We start from the raw sequence: 13363 nt of genomic DNA, 5'->3' as shown, positions 1-13363 counted from the left end.
CAATCTGCCAACTTAAGTCTTCTGACATTTCCATTCTATAAATCCCATATTAATGCACCACAGCTTGAAACTTGATGCACTGAATAATTTGTCAGTACATAAGCAACTGCTGGGGAGGCTGCTTTTGCTTTGCTTTCCAAATAAGTGACATTAATTTGGCTCAGCAAGGTGCTGTTTTTCCTTAAGTGCATGAAAATAGTCTACTTGTCCAGAGACCAGAATATTGTCGGCACTCCAGGTCTGGTGTTAAGAGGGGCTGAGCATACATGAAGCCTCCTTAAGTCAACGGGAACTGTAGAGAGCCAGCATCCTACAGAAAGCAAAACACTCAGCTCCTGACTGCATCGGGTACACAGGGCAGGGTTCTGTTCCCAGAGAAGTCAATGGGAGTTTTGCCACTTATTTCAATGAAGTGCTGGGAGTTTTTGAAATCTGCACCTAAAAGGAGCTGTGGGCCTGGATGAGGTCCCACTGGACCCTTCAGAAACATTTCCTAAAACAATGATCATGTGGGTAGTGATCCTCTGAGGCTTTGTCTACGCTAGGCAAAGTCAGCTACAGGTATGCAGTTCTAGCTATGGCAACTACTTAGCTAAAACTGACCCTTCTGCGCTCATCTAACTTGGCTGTCTCAACCAGAGAAGGTTGATGGGGGGAGTTTCTTCCATCAACCTCCCTCAGCCTCATGAGGGGTACAGGGGTCAACTGCAACTCCTGAGAGGTCAATTTTTGCACATCCATAGTAGAAGCATGAAATTGCATCCTGGAAGTTCAATCTTGAGTGGGCTGATCTTACGGGATAGAGCAGGATTGGGCCTTGTGCCCTACCTACACCTGAGACACTTAAGAAGAGTGTTCCCAGCTGTTCCACTACCATCTCTGGCTGCAAAGACAATTGCTTTGTTGGAAACCATCATTCACACACACAGGCTGGGAGCTGCTGATCAGTGGGTCATGTTAAACCTGCTCAGGGGCCACACCAACACTGGATGGAGCCACAGTCTTATCTAGTTTAGTGGCATCTTTGTACATAAGTTAGCTTCAGCAAAGCTACCCTGATTTATACTTGTTAAGGATCATGTCTGCATATGACTGCTACTGCCTTCGGAGCTTTGTAAACAGCAAATATCTAATGTTGGACAACAAGTATTGTTGGGCAGAACACTGTTTCCCTCTGCCTGCATTGCTGCCACTGGTTGAATTTACCTACTGTTGTACTCTGTAACCAGGCAACATGTGGTCTGGTATCCTTTTAGTTACCCAGATCACTTATCATGGGTGTGACCAAGTTTCTCATGATCCTGTGAAGCTTGTTTGCAACCACCAGTCCTGGCTCCCTGTGTTCTGTGCTGCTATTTAGCTCTAATTTACCCCTAAATGTCTGAGTCCAGTAAGCAGTGGGAGTGTTGGTAATGCTGCTAGACAATATTGATCTCTGGTGGTCTGGCAAATTCTGTTTTGGCACTGGTCAGGTCTCAAAAGTGCCAGACTAGACAGGTTCAACCAGTAGCTTCAATCACTAGAGAAGATGATTCTTACACTAAGGCTCTGAACGTTATCGTGCCACCATCATATAGCTGAAAATCCTGTTTTATAGACTCCAATAAAACAAATTGTAAGAGAACAAAAAGGTTTAGGAAATCTTCGCTATTATGAGAGTGTCTCAACCTTTTCAAAATACAATACACGCTATAAAACAAAGGATGATAATTCCACAGATACTGATTTCTGTGAAGTGGAAAAACAGTACTGGGTGAACACTTAATAAGCTGTCAAAAATGACACTACTGAAATCTCTCTCTGAAATCCTCTTGGTTTAGCCATACAACACTCTCTTGCTCAGAGCAAGCATGTTAACTGTGCTTTTCCAAATACAATGATGCAGTTAAGAACTGAAAAGAGGATGGGAGAAAGTGAAGCAGATTAGGCAAGAGAAGATTGATCTGGCCCTCTTTGAACCTGATTTTTGACAAGGCAGAGATTCAGGAAGGGGTTTTCCAGATGGAAGGACCTGTTGAAGTCTCTGGTATCAGCTGTAGCAAAACTGTTTTAAGTAGCAAAAAGTAAGCAGGCATTAGATAGGTAGGGGAGTACACAGCCATGCTAGGGATCAGCACCTCAGCTAGTACAAGTCAGTGGAGCTCTTCAGAAAGGTATCTGGCACACAGCCGTGTTTTTGCAGTGTTTTGAAATAAAGGCAAAGCCTTTAGCATTGTTGTGTAGATGTCCTTATTTCCTGTGGGAAAGCCAGCAGCAGTGTTCTACTCAGGCTGGAGTCAGGAGAGTGGAGAACTGGTGAAGCTGGAGAGATTTGTTGTAATTAGTAAGGCCAAGAGGAGACAGACATGAATGAGAAGCCCAGCAGAGGTGGAGCCAAGGCATGCATGGGCCACATTGACAGTTACCCAGTGCCATGTAAGTGGACGCAAGGGGCCATGATCTCCATAGCCATACCTTTTGTGTGATTAACATCTGTGGTGTGTGGCATGACTCACTACCACATAAGAATGGAAGCACTTGATGTTCTATTACACTCATTGTGAAGGGAGAAACAACACAAGGTACCAGGCAACAGAGAATGAGGCCCAGGATGACTGAAGAGAATTGAGAATCGAGAAAGGACACAAGGCTGAACTGAAAAGCCACAGGATGTCCTGAGTCAATGCAGTTGGTATGGATTTTACTCTGGAGAAAACAATCTCACCCAGTAGAAAAAATGGAGAAGTGTGAGTCAAGGAGGAATAAAATGGAGCTAGAGTTGCATAGGAAAAATCTGTTCTATATGAAGTAGTTAAGCAGAGGAAGTAGAAATGAAACTGCACATGTATTTGGGCAACACAGAACAAGGGAGAGGACCCCAAAAGGGATGTTCAGGAGAATTGCTTGGAAGCAGAAAGATGGCATTGGGTGGGGGCAGAAAGCAGGAGTGGGAGAGAGAAAATGAATTTAGAAATGGCCCCAGAGGTAAGGACAAGAAACTAGACTCTGATTTGGAAGGGATCTCAAATACAGCCATGACAGAGAAGGCAGCAGGAGAGAGAGGTGGCTGGCACACTTCTGGATTGACAAAAGCAGGGGAAGAACATATAGGTGTTTGTAGGTTTCTCTGTCACCACTGACAAGGGACCTAGTCCACAATCATAAAACTGGAAGTGGTGCTCCTTGAGTGGTCATCAGGTCAAACCACCTGTACTCGTGGCAGGACCAAGCCCCATCAATCATCCCCAACAGATGTTTTTCTAGCCTACTCTGCAATATCTCCAGTGATGGAGATTCCACAACCAGTGGCTTCCCAGCCTGTGGTCTGCAGACCCCCAGCTGTCTGAGTATTGCTGGGGGTCCGTGGTGGTGGTGTGGGGGGGAAGCTAAATAAAAATGATAGTTTTAAATAAACTGCACAGTTACAATCATTACTTTTTAAATTAAATATCTTCAATAATATTAATTGCTGCCTGAAAATCTGGTTCCTTTTTTCATAGAATGAAGTGCGTATATAGTGGCTAGAATTCACTTTGATGGGGGTCCACAGATGATTTTGAGGGGTGATTGGGAGGGGGTCTTCACAAGTGAAAAGGTAGAGAACCACTGCCCTAGGCAATTTATTCAGGAATTACAAGTCAAGATCTCTAAAAGCCTTTCAGGGCAGCAGTACAGCTGGAGTTGTCATAGATACCACCTGGATTAATGGTCTCTCCACATCTATCACATTTTGTGGGAAGAAGCCTGCCTTTTCCATACAGTCGATCTGCAGAAGCTAATGTGAATACTGGTAACAGCAGTTAGTGGGAGACCACAAAATTAAGGCCTTTTTACTGCTGGAGTACGCTGGATGCTTTAAGAATTCATGATGTGGTTTGATGCTAAAGGTTCATAAAAGAACCAACTGCTTCTGTAGCTGATGCAGTTCATGTAGCAATCCATACATATTTCAGGTTCTTACGTGGAAAATTGACAGTGTTGGAGCAACAAAACAGGCTTGTTGGCAAGCACCGGATACTCAGTCAAGGCAGCTGCTTGCTCGCTGTTAGCTACTACTCCATGGCAAATCCCTCTTGGGCAGAAGACATGTACAGAAGTGGGCTAAGAACACTTTGAATAGCATTGTATTAGTAGGAGGAGTAGTAATAAAACAAGTATAATAGCATTATACATGTAGCTTCACAATTTACAAAACATTCCTGAGTCTGTAAAGGTTGAACTTCTTTAATCCAGCATTCTCATTTGGCACCATCTGTAATCCAGCATGATTTTAGTTAGATAGATAACCACTTGTCATAGGTGTAGCCAAGTTTCCCACAGTGTCATGAAGTTTGACAGCCACCAATCCTGGCTCTCTCTGATGAATGAGAGAAATTACTGAACCATGGGAGGTTGGTATTGACTAGCACATTACCAACACTTCCACTGCTTAGTGGGTTCTTAAAAGCTTTTTAAGGGGTAAATTAGAGATACAGTACAGAGCGCCAAACTTTGCAGGAAACTTGGCTGAGCTCATCTGGTGAACTAAAATCATGTTGCCACAGATGTTGCTGGACCAGAGTGCCAGACTAGCGGTTCAACCTATACTTAACTTTCTTGTTTGGCAGTCTGAAATGGAGGCCAGGGAGGCTGAACTTCCTTCTGACTCCTACCCCTGAAGGACAACTTTGGAGGAAATTAGAAAGGTGGTGCAAATATATTGGCTGTGCTTCTTGGTGAATAAAAAGGCTTGTAGTCAGTCCAGTCAGGAACTAAAGCCACAACTATACATTCGGAGTAGATTTTCAAAGGCACAAAGAGCAGCAATGCATACAACTCAGTTTCCAATGTCCATTCATTTGCAAGTGAACTTCCCTGTGTCTTTGAAGCTCCCTCTTTTTTAAAAAACTCCCCCACTTCCTCAAATCGAACAGGTTTTGTTAACAGACCACCAAGTCATCCCTCAAGGAACGCAGTGGGCTAACAGCCTTTCACTTTCCTCTGCCTCCAAAAACCACTGATCAGTTAAATTCTTCCCATGTGGGTATAGCTGAAGTCTCTGACATCCAGCTTTCTGCAAACTACAAAGCCTGTGGGCTGCATCTCCCCAAGCAAGTACTTTCTAAATATTTTTTTCAAAAGGGGCTCTTCCAAAATATCAAGCAGAGCATCTACACATTAAAAACATTTTCGTAAATTAAATTGAAAGAATGCAGTGCTCCTTTTGAAAGTGCTCTTCCACTCCTGTTTTGGGAAAAGTGCCTTCTTTCTAAAGCTTCTTTCAAAAGAAAATGGGTGTAAACGCTCTGCAGGGCCCAGTTTTTTGAAAGAGTAGTCCTCATGGTGCCTGATCTTTCTATCCCTGGCTTGTTCACTCTATGTAGCCATAGTGCTTGGAAGTCAGGCAGCATCCCTTTAAAGTAGTTTGAGACCCCTCTCCTGATTTCCCCCCCACCCCTTTACACTTTGGACTCTTTTAGAAGCCACCAAAATTTAGTCAGTACCACAAAGTGTAGAACTAGGTATGTTTGCTTATGTTTAGTACATAGTTCTTTGGTACCTAATTGTGCCTGTGTGATTTCATATTTTCTTTTTGTGGTGTAAAGAACACAAAACAAGTGTGGTGGAAGACACCAGGTGATGGTATTAATTATCACTTTGGCATCCCACTCTACAGCTGTAACACAACCATGATCTGGATCTCATTGTGGCACTTTAAATAAGCATAGTAAGACAGCTGCTGTACCAGAGAACTCATGGACCAAACAGGTGCAATGAGAGAAAGTAAGTACTGATAATGAACCTACTAATTCTCCCCCCCCCCCCACCTCCAAGTTCTCTAACCAGTCACCACTGTGTATAGGTACCTGTACTAGCTTTAGTCTGGTTAAGACACAAAAAATAGCAATGGGGACATGGCAGGATTGATTTCATCCCAGGCTGCACAAACCCACCTGAACACCAGGGTGAAATGTGGGCTGGCACATCTTCAATGTAACTTTTAGTGAGCTATCTTTCTACTCAAGCTGGAAACTGCATCACTGGCTGCAGGGGAGAGGAGTCCTCAGTGACATACCCCAGATCACACAGCCTGTGGCAGACCTGAAAATTGAATCCATACTTCTTGAGTCCTTTTCCAGTGTCTTCAGCACACTGTGTCCCTGTTCAGGGAAGGAAATTCTGCCTTGTGCCAAACTGTAGGCAGGAGTGTTACCCATGGCACTAAAAAAAGCCTGATATTCATTCATTGCATTAGTATATTAGTGGTGCTGGCTTGAAATGCAGAGACTACATCTGTCATTACACACACCCGTGGGATTTCCGCTTGTAAAATAGCTTGTAACATAAAACAACACTTGTGTGTTTATTTTCTTAAAATCTGCACTTGGAAGACAAGTAGCAGACTAAAGTTAAAAACTTCAAAATGCTATGGGTGAGACAGCAAGAGAAGCCAGATGCATGGTCTAGACCTGTTATTGAGGAAACTGTTCTTTGAAAAACTGGGGGAAAAAGTAACTATATGAACAAATATATTTACTCATGATTAGAAGTGCAGCAGAGCAGATAAAACCATTTAGTTGTGTAAAATTAGTTATTAATAGGCTGTAACGATTTGGGGATTTGTCATGCTATTATAAATTGGATCAATATGTTCCAGTTCATCTTACTGTACAGGTTTTAACATAACCATTGCACTTAGGATGCATGCTGTGAGTGAAGTTTTAAGCTAATGGATAGAGAGAGAACCCCCATGAGAAATGACCAGTTGTGCTGGAGGAGGCATTTTGGGTTAATTGTCATTTCTAATGTTCAGTAAAAGAGTAATTGTCCCGCAAGATAGTGGCATGATCTCTCAGGGTTGATGTTGACAGAGCAATGACACATGAAGGTTCTTGTATCCTAGGGTATGATTAATCATTGAAGTAAAGACAAGTTGTCTGTCTGCCTTTCATGGGATTGATTTATATAGGTTAAATCACTAGCATTAGGAAGGTTATCAGCCCATGTGGGTTAAACATCTCTACTCTGGAACCCTGGGGATGCAATCGGAGCTGAACCAGAGAATGTGCCAAGCCACAGGAGGTGACTATCGTCTTGCAGCATTACCAACGCTTTCACTGCTTAGTGGGTTTTCAGATTCTGGCTGAAAAATACCTTGTTGGGATAGGCCCAGCTTTTAGCAGGGGGTTGGACTTGATGACCTCTTGAGATCTCTTCCAACCCTATGATTCTATGACTGTGGAGCCTCTAAATTATATTGTCTTTCAATGGCAGCCTGGCTCTTTGTGATAACCTTCCCCAGGTGTGTAGTGTCTTATATTGTCACTTTTCAGAAGCATCAATTTAGAAAAGTGCCACTAAAACTCTCTGGCAGTTGAAATAGAGTAGGCTTTGAAAGCAAATTACCCTGGTGTGGCAAATGACCCACCTTGTTCTGTATTAACCGTCCCCATATCAGAGGCTAGGTTGCTAAGTCTGGTTCTCATCTGGCCCCTCCTACACTTACAGGAGGTAAAGCAAAAGGTTTGGGGTTTGTCTAATTTTTAAGGGCACATTGAAACTGAGCTGTGCTCTACAAGAAACAGAACACTGGTGTCACTAAGATCCCTTTAAGTTGCACAACTGAGTGGCTATGCTGCAGGTGCTCAATGAAGCTGTGCAGGCCGGGGGCTGCATCACACCCATCGCTAGCTACCCTGCCTTCTAACTGGGCCAGGGTTGCTGGGCTCTTGCCCAGACCAGCCACAGGCTGTGTGGCCCCAGCCTGGCTGCTTCTGCAGCAGCCTGGCCCTGTTCCTGCTATGGGGTGCCCTCAGCCCCCATCTGGCTGTGGCAGCTCATCCCATGTCCATCCACAGTGGCCCCTCATCCAGGTCTGACCCTAATCTTGCTACAGGGAGGGGGACTCAGCCCCTGAGGTTTCCCACACCCAGCTGCTGGTGTGAGGACAGAGCTGGTGGGAGTCTTCTCTCTCCTTGCAGTTGCCCGGGAGTCCTCACCTTCACCTCAAACCTTTCTGAATCCAGCCCCACCTCTTAGTCTGTACCCCCAGCTGAAGCCCTCAAACCCATCCACCCCAACTCTGTTCCAGCCCTGAGCCCCCTCTCACACTCAGATCCCCAGCCCCACCCCATCACATGAATTTTATTATGTGAACCAGTATGAAGGTGATGTGGCACACATCACCTCCACGCTGGTCCACCTAATAAAATTCATTCCGCTCAGGTGGGGAGAACCAGAAGGACTAGTGGTGGTGTAGGTACAAATCACTGGGATAGAAGCCTCACAGAGCTGATGGATTTGGGTTTGGATTAATGGGGACCTTCAATCTCTTCCAGTTTGTCATCCTCCAGGACACAGGCCAGAAAACATCACCCAGTAATTCCTGTATTAAGACTGGTGGTTTGAACTATAATGTATTTTTAAAAAAAGACAGGCAGGGAGAAATCCTAGTTCCACTAAAATCAGTGGCAAAATTCCCACCAGCTGCACTGGGACCAAGACTCCATTCTAGGTCCTGGGCCCCTCTCTCCATCTCAATGTGTGACTTTTTTTTTTCTTTTTTACATTGCAGTCCAAAACTGTAGCCCACAGTAAATCTACCATTAACATCCTTCACCTTTGTTTGGAGCAAAAATGGGGCCTGTTCCTTTGCACATGATTGGGTCTAGCTCTTTCATCCCAGAAGGCATCAAGTCAGCCAAAGTCAGGGCTTTTCTACATGTAAAGTTACACTGAGTTGAAACAAGTCTGATGGTGAAGGGGTTCAGTTAAACTGGAGGGATAAAGGGCAGTGTGGAAGCTCTTATGTCAGTTTTGATTCAACTTAGATCCATTTAGAATGACTGACTTGCACTGGAATGAGATGCTTGTAAACTGAAACAAGGGCCAGCTACATGAGTAGCAGGTGTGAGAGCTAAGGGGAGACATTACCTCCCCTGGGTCTTAGTGCTCAACCTTTCCTTGCTTTCCCTATTCTGACCATTCCCAAAGACTCCCTCAGCAGGCTACTGCAGCTTGCGCAGTGGTGACTCTTCCCCCGGGGTGGACCTGTTACCGTAAAAGTGAAAGTTATCCAGCTTGCCAGACCTATTAGTATAACTCTCTCCCCTCTCTGGGTTCCCTTGTCTTAAGTACAATTTCCCCTTGAATGCCTATAAAGGATGAGCATGAAGATGAGAAATTAGGACACTTCTGGCAAGGAATACTCTCAGAGCTAGATCCAGTGGCTGCATGTGAAGTCTTGGTCTCTAGCGGTACTAATGCAGGTCTGGTCATGCTCCTTATGTTGGGCTGTCAGGTCTTCATTGAGATGATACTTAATCTCTGTGTTGGGCACCATTCCCGATGGTGGGCTTCCAGGCTCCCTGATCCTCCACCTGCCTCTGGCAGATGTCAGCATCAATGCCACACTTTCCCAGGGTATTCCTCAGGCTGTCTCTGTAGTGCTTCCTCTGTGCACCAGGATACCCCACCACAGTCCTCATCTGAGAGTGGAGAATTTGTTTAGGCAGAGTTGTCAGCCATCATGACCACATGACCAGACCATTTTATTTGCCTGTGGGCGACTGTTGCCTCAATGCTGCAGGAATTAGCCTCTGCAAGGATGCTAACATTGGTCCATCTCTCGACACACAATGCCCAGTATCCTTCTCTGGTACCTTTGGAATTTCTCCAGATCACTTATGAGGTCTATAGGGAGTCCAAGCTTCAGCTTCATACAGCAATATTGGGATGACTACAGCATTGTAGATATTGATCTTGGTCTGGATCTTGATGTCAGACTCACCTTTGAGCTACACTGGCACTGGAAATTTCTTGGAGGATTTCATTGTCAGGGTCAGCATTGCTGGGCAGATAACCTTTTCCAGCATGTGGTCACCTGCCATGAGGGTTGGCTCAGGTAATGGAGTGTGTCAGATGAAGAAAATTTCTGAGGAAGGCTATGGTAGCCTGCTAAAGACCCCCTATTTGAATCCCAAAGTCTGGAGTAGGCCTATAAATCTAGGGTTCAGATACCCAGTTTGCATGAGTGGAAGGTTACTCCCACTTGGGCCCCCTCCATCTCATCCACAAGACCCAGGGAAGGTGGTCATAACTTGGACAGGGCATTGGAGTTTGGAGGGAAGGATAGTTGCCCCAGCAACCACTCTCCAGGGAAAGGCCCTATATGTGAGAACTGAGAGATGGCATCCTTCTATCTGCTATCCCAGGCTGGTGCATAAAAAACAAATGTGCAAGTGCTATATACTGTTAGTGTCTTTTACCTTAATCTTCTAGGTAAGGCACCCATGGATTATGCCTGTGCAAAGGTGCCATTATTACTCCAATAGACACATAGTTGTCATTAGATGTCATCTTTGCTTAAGTAACTTGTTAAGGAAAACAACCGGTACGAGAGAAGCTTTTCTGTAAGCTATGGGTGGAGACGCTATAATCTTTTGAGACTATTGGCTTATTGTGCTTATTTTGTCTTACTGATAGCACCTATCCAGGAGGCTCAGGACCCCCTCCCCCATCACTTCCTTTCACCCATCAGCATACTATATAATCTATTGACTGGCAGTGTTCACTCAACCTAACAAGCAGAGTGACACTCCACCAGCACTGTGTAATGAACCCTTCTACTTGCTTCATACAGAGTATCCAGACTTTTCCAACAGTATGGCAGGTGTCGTTGTCTGAAGTTCTGTCCAGATGCACTCCAGTTGTAGCCAGGGTGTTCCTAGGAAGTCTTGTTTGCAACAAGACCATGGTCAGCACAGAGTGAGAATAAGGTGACCATTGCAGGTCCTTTTTTCCCCCCCACTTTCCCTGACAATGACACCATTCCACAGGTGGTAGTCAGTACCTACTCTGGCACAGAAATTCCTGAGAAATACAAACTTGTCCTCTCTAGGGACAGCTGCTGCTGATATTGAGGTGTGCATAGCAGCATTCCTGGGTATTTTCATCAGCTTGTAGGGTGGGAGTGTAAGCACTGCTTACTGTCATGTACTGGTTATTGGCCAGCTTAAGACAGTCAGTAGATGCTGTCTGATGTGAGTAGGGTGCTCGCTAAGGCTCCACATAGGGCTATTGATAGCAAAGTTGACACCATGTATACAGTGCTCATCTTCACATTTACTTCTCCAAATGAAGGTATAGCTACCACCAGTTTCTCCAGTCTGGCCCTCATCAGCTAGCTGGGTCTCATTCAAAGCAGCGATGTTGGTTGAGAGTTAAGGAGGTTCGACATTGACAAGGACTCTTAAGTGCTCGTGCCGGTCAGGCTTGTCACTGTTTGCCAGTGCCCTGATATTCCAGGTTCCAAATGTCAGCATAAGTGTTTGTTTGCCTTTTTCTTATTGTTGCCCCTGAACATTGAAAGGTGTCTCCCTCACCCTCTGCCCAGCCACAGTCACCAGGCAGGTTGGGTTGAGAGACTTTTTATGGCACCTTTTCTAACCCCACCCCCACCACCACTCAGGGTGAGCAGAGTGGCTCCTAAATGGGCTGCTCAGTCACAGCTGCAGTGGCCAGGGCACACTTCTGTCTCATCCAAGTGCAGGAAGACCATTTTTTGTAGCTGTTGCCTCCATGTCAGGTTGTGACTAGAAGCTTCCGGCCACTCAAGCTTGTCCTTGTCATCACTTGCTGATCACTCATGTGGATCAGGGCAGCTTGACCACCTGAAAGAAATGGGCACGGCCATCTTGCCACATTGGTACTACCGCTCTACCATTACCACAAGCATAACACTGACCCTGTGAAAGAGCCATTAAGTGGTAATGAAACCATTTAACAGGCAGGTGCCAGCCCTGAATTTAGTGACAAACAGCTGTACATTACTATATCTGGAGGACCTTAGCTTAAAATTTGCTTTATTTAATTAGTTTGTGGGTGAAGATTAAAAAATCACATCTGGAAAAAATCCTTGCAGAGGGTCTTTTTGATGCACAATCCAAGTATCCACCTTGAGCCTTAAAAGCTTGAAGCTTCAGGCATATAGCTTTTTAAATATCTTCAAAAGACTAGCCTGATTTTAAAATACATATTTTTATTTTAGTTACTATAGTACAAAACCTTGCTTCCAAAGTCTTCCTTTTGTTTCTTTCCATCCCTATTGTTCTTTCACCCCCTTGTTGAAGACCACTCTTAAAAGGGACAACATTCCTTTTCTTTCAGATAACTGGGCAAATGAGTCTCCCTTTTATACTTTTAAGAGAATTGTCCACCAAAGTTGGAATCTTACTAAACTGTAAACATCCTTTGTTATGTCTAAAATATTTGGAAGCATATGGTAAAATTTCATATACACGTCAATTGTTATGGAGAACATAATTAGTGTTCCTCCTTTCTAATAGCAATGAACTTTTGTCAAGAGCACACTAAACTGCTCTGATTGATTTAAGATAGTGTGTGTTTCAGTGCATAAAATATGTAGTAACCTGGGATGATTACTTTATGAAGGCTTGGGTAGATATAAAATCAGCTTAGAAGTAATGATGGTGAAAATGTAAAACAGAAGAGCTGTATCATGTATGGCATAATATTTAATATTACACTTAGCAGGACAGCTGACTTGCCCCATCAAAGTTTTTGCAACTGAATCTGACGCACTTCAGGGTATATCAAAATACCTGTGACTGATACTTAATGCTTTGACTTAGGCACCTTCTGTGTGCCCAGTCTTTGCAATGGGGCATGGAAGGGGAAACAAGCTGTTTTTATTTAGAAAAATGTTGAGGGTTTCCTTTTTTCAAATATTTTCTATAGTGGGATTCCAGGATTTGGCTGGAAGGGAGCAGAGAGGGAGATGGGGAAGCGGGCAGGCTGGGGCAGAGTGGGAGAGTGGCCTGGGTGAAGCAGAGGGTGAGAAGCTTGCCTCCACAAGCAGCAGCTTCACCCACAGTCCATGGCCAGTGGCAGGTCTGCAATGCTTAACTAAACCAGTGTGAAGGGGTGTGTGTGCATCCCCATGGTTAAAAGGAAGAATGGGCTTTTGTCAAATACACGGTGCTGAAGGTGAGAGGGCAGTTGCTCATCAAATATCACAGGGAGGAGAATTAAGGTTTTAGGATTAATGATCTTCAAAACACACAATCTCTGCCTGAAGTGCTGCAGTTGCAATGATCTCCAAGCAGACATAATGGTCCACCCACAGAATTCAAGTCATCTGCCACACAAGCAAAAGCTTGTTTTGGTGGTGTATATTGTTGCACCCAATGGTGTCCAGTAAAACTAGCTCGGTGAGTTCATGGGATCCATTCCCCCTTGTAATACACACTGGGTCTGATTCTGTCGATCACTGCATGCCTCCTGAGAAGGACTGAACAGGGAATTTGAGAACACCCCTCTGTTCTCATAAGCACTCGGTCCTTTGCAGGATTAAACCCCTTGCGCACTAGTGCTGGTTGAAATG

Source organism: Carettochelys insculpta, chromosome 19, assembly GCF_033958435.1.
Source record: "Carettochelys insculpta isolate YL-2023 chromosome 19, ASM3395843v1, whole genome shotgun sequence".
Lineage (NCBI taxonomy): Eukaryota > Metazoa > Chordata > Testudines > Carettochelyidae > Carettochelys > Carettochelys insculpta.
The sequence above is the reverse complement of the archived record's forward strand: the minus strand, read 5'-3'. Positions refer to the sequence as shown.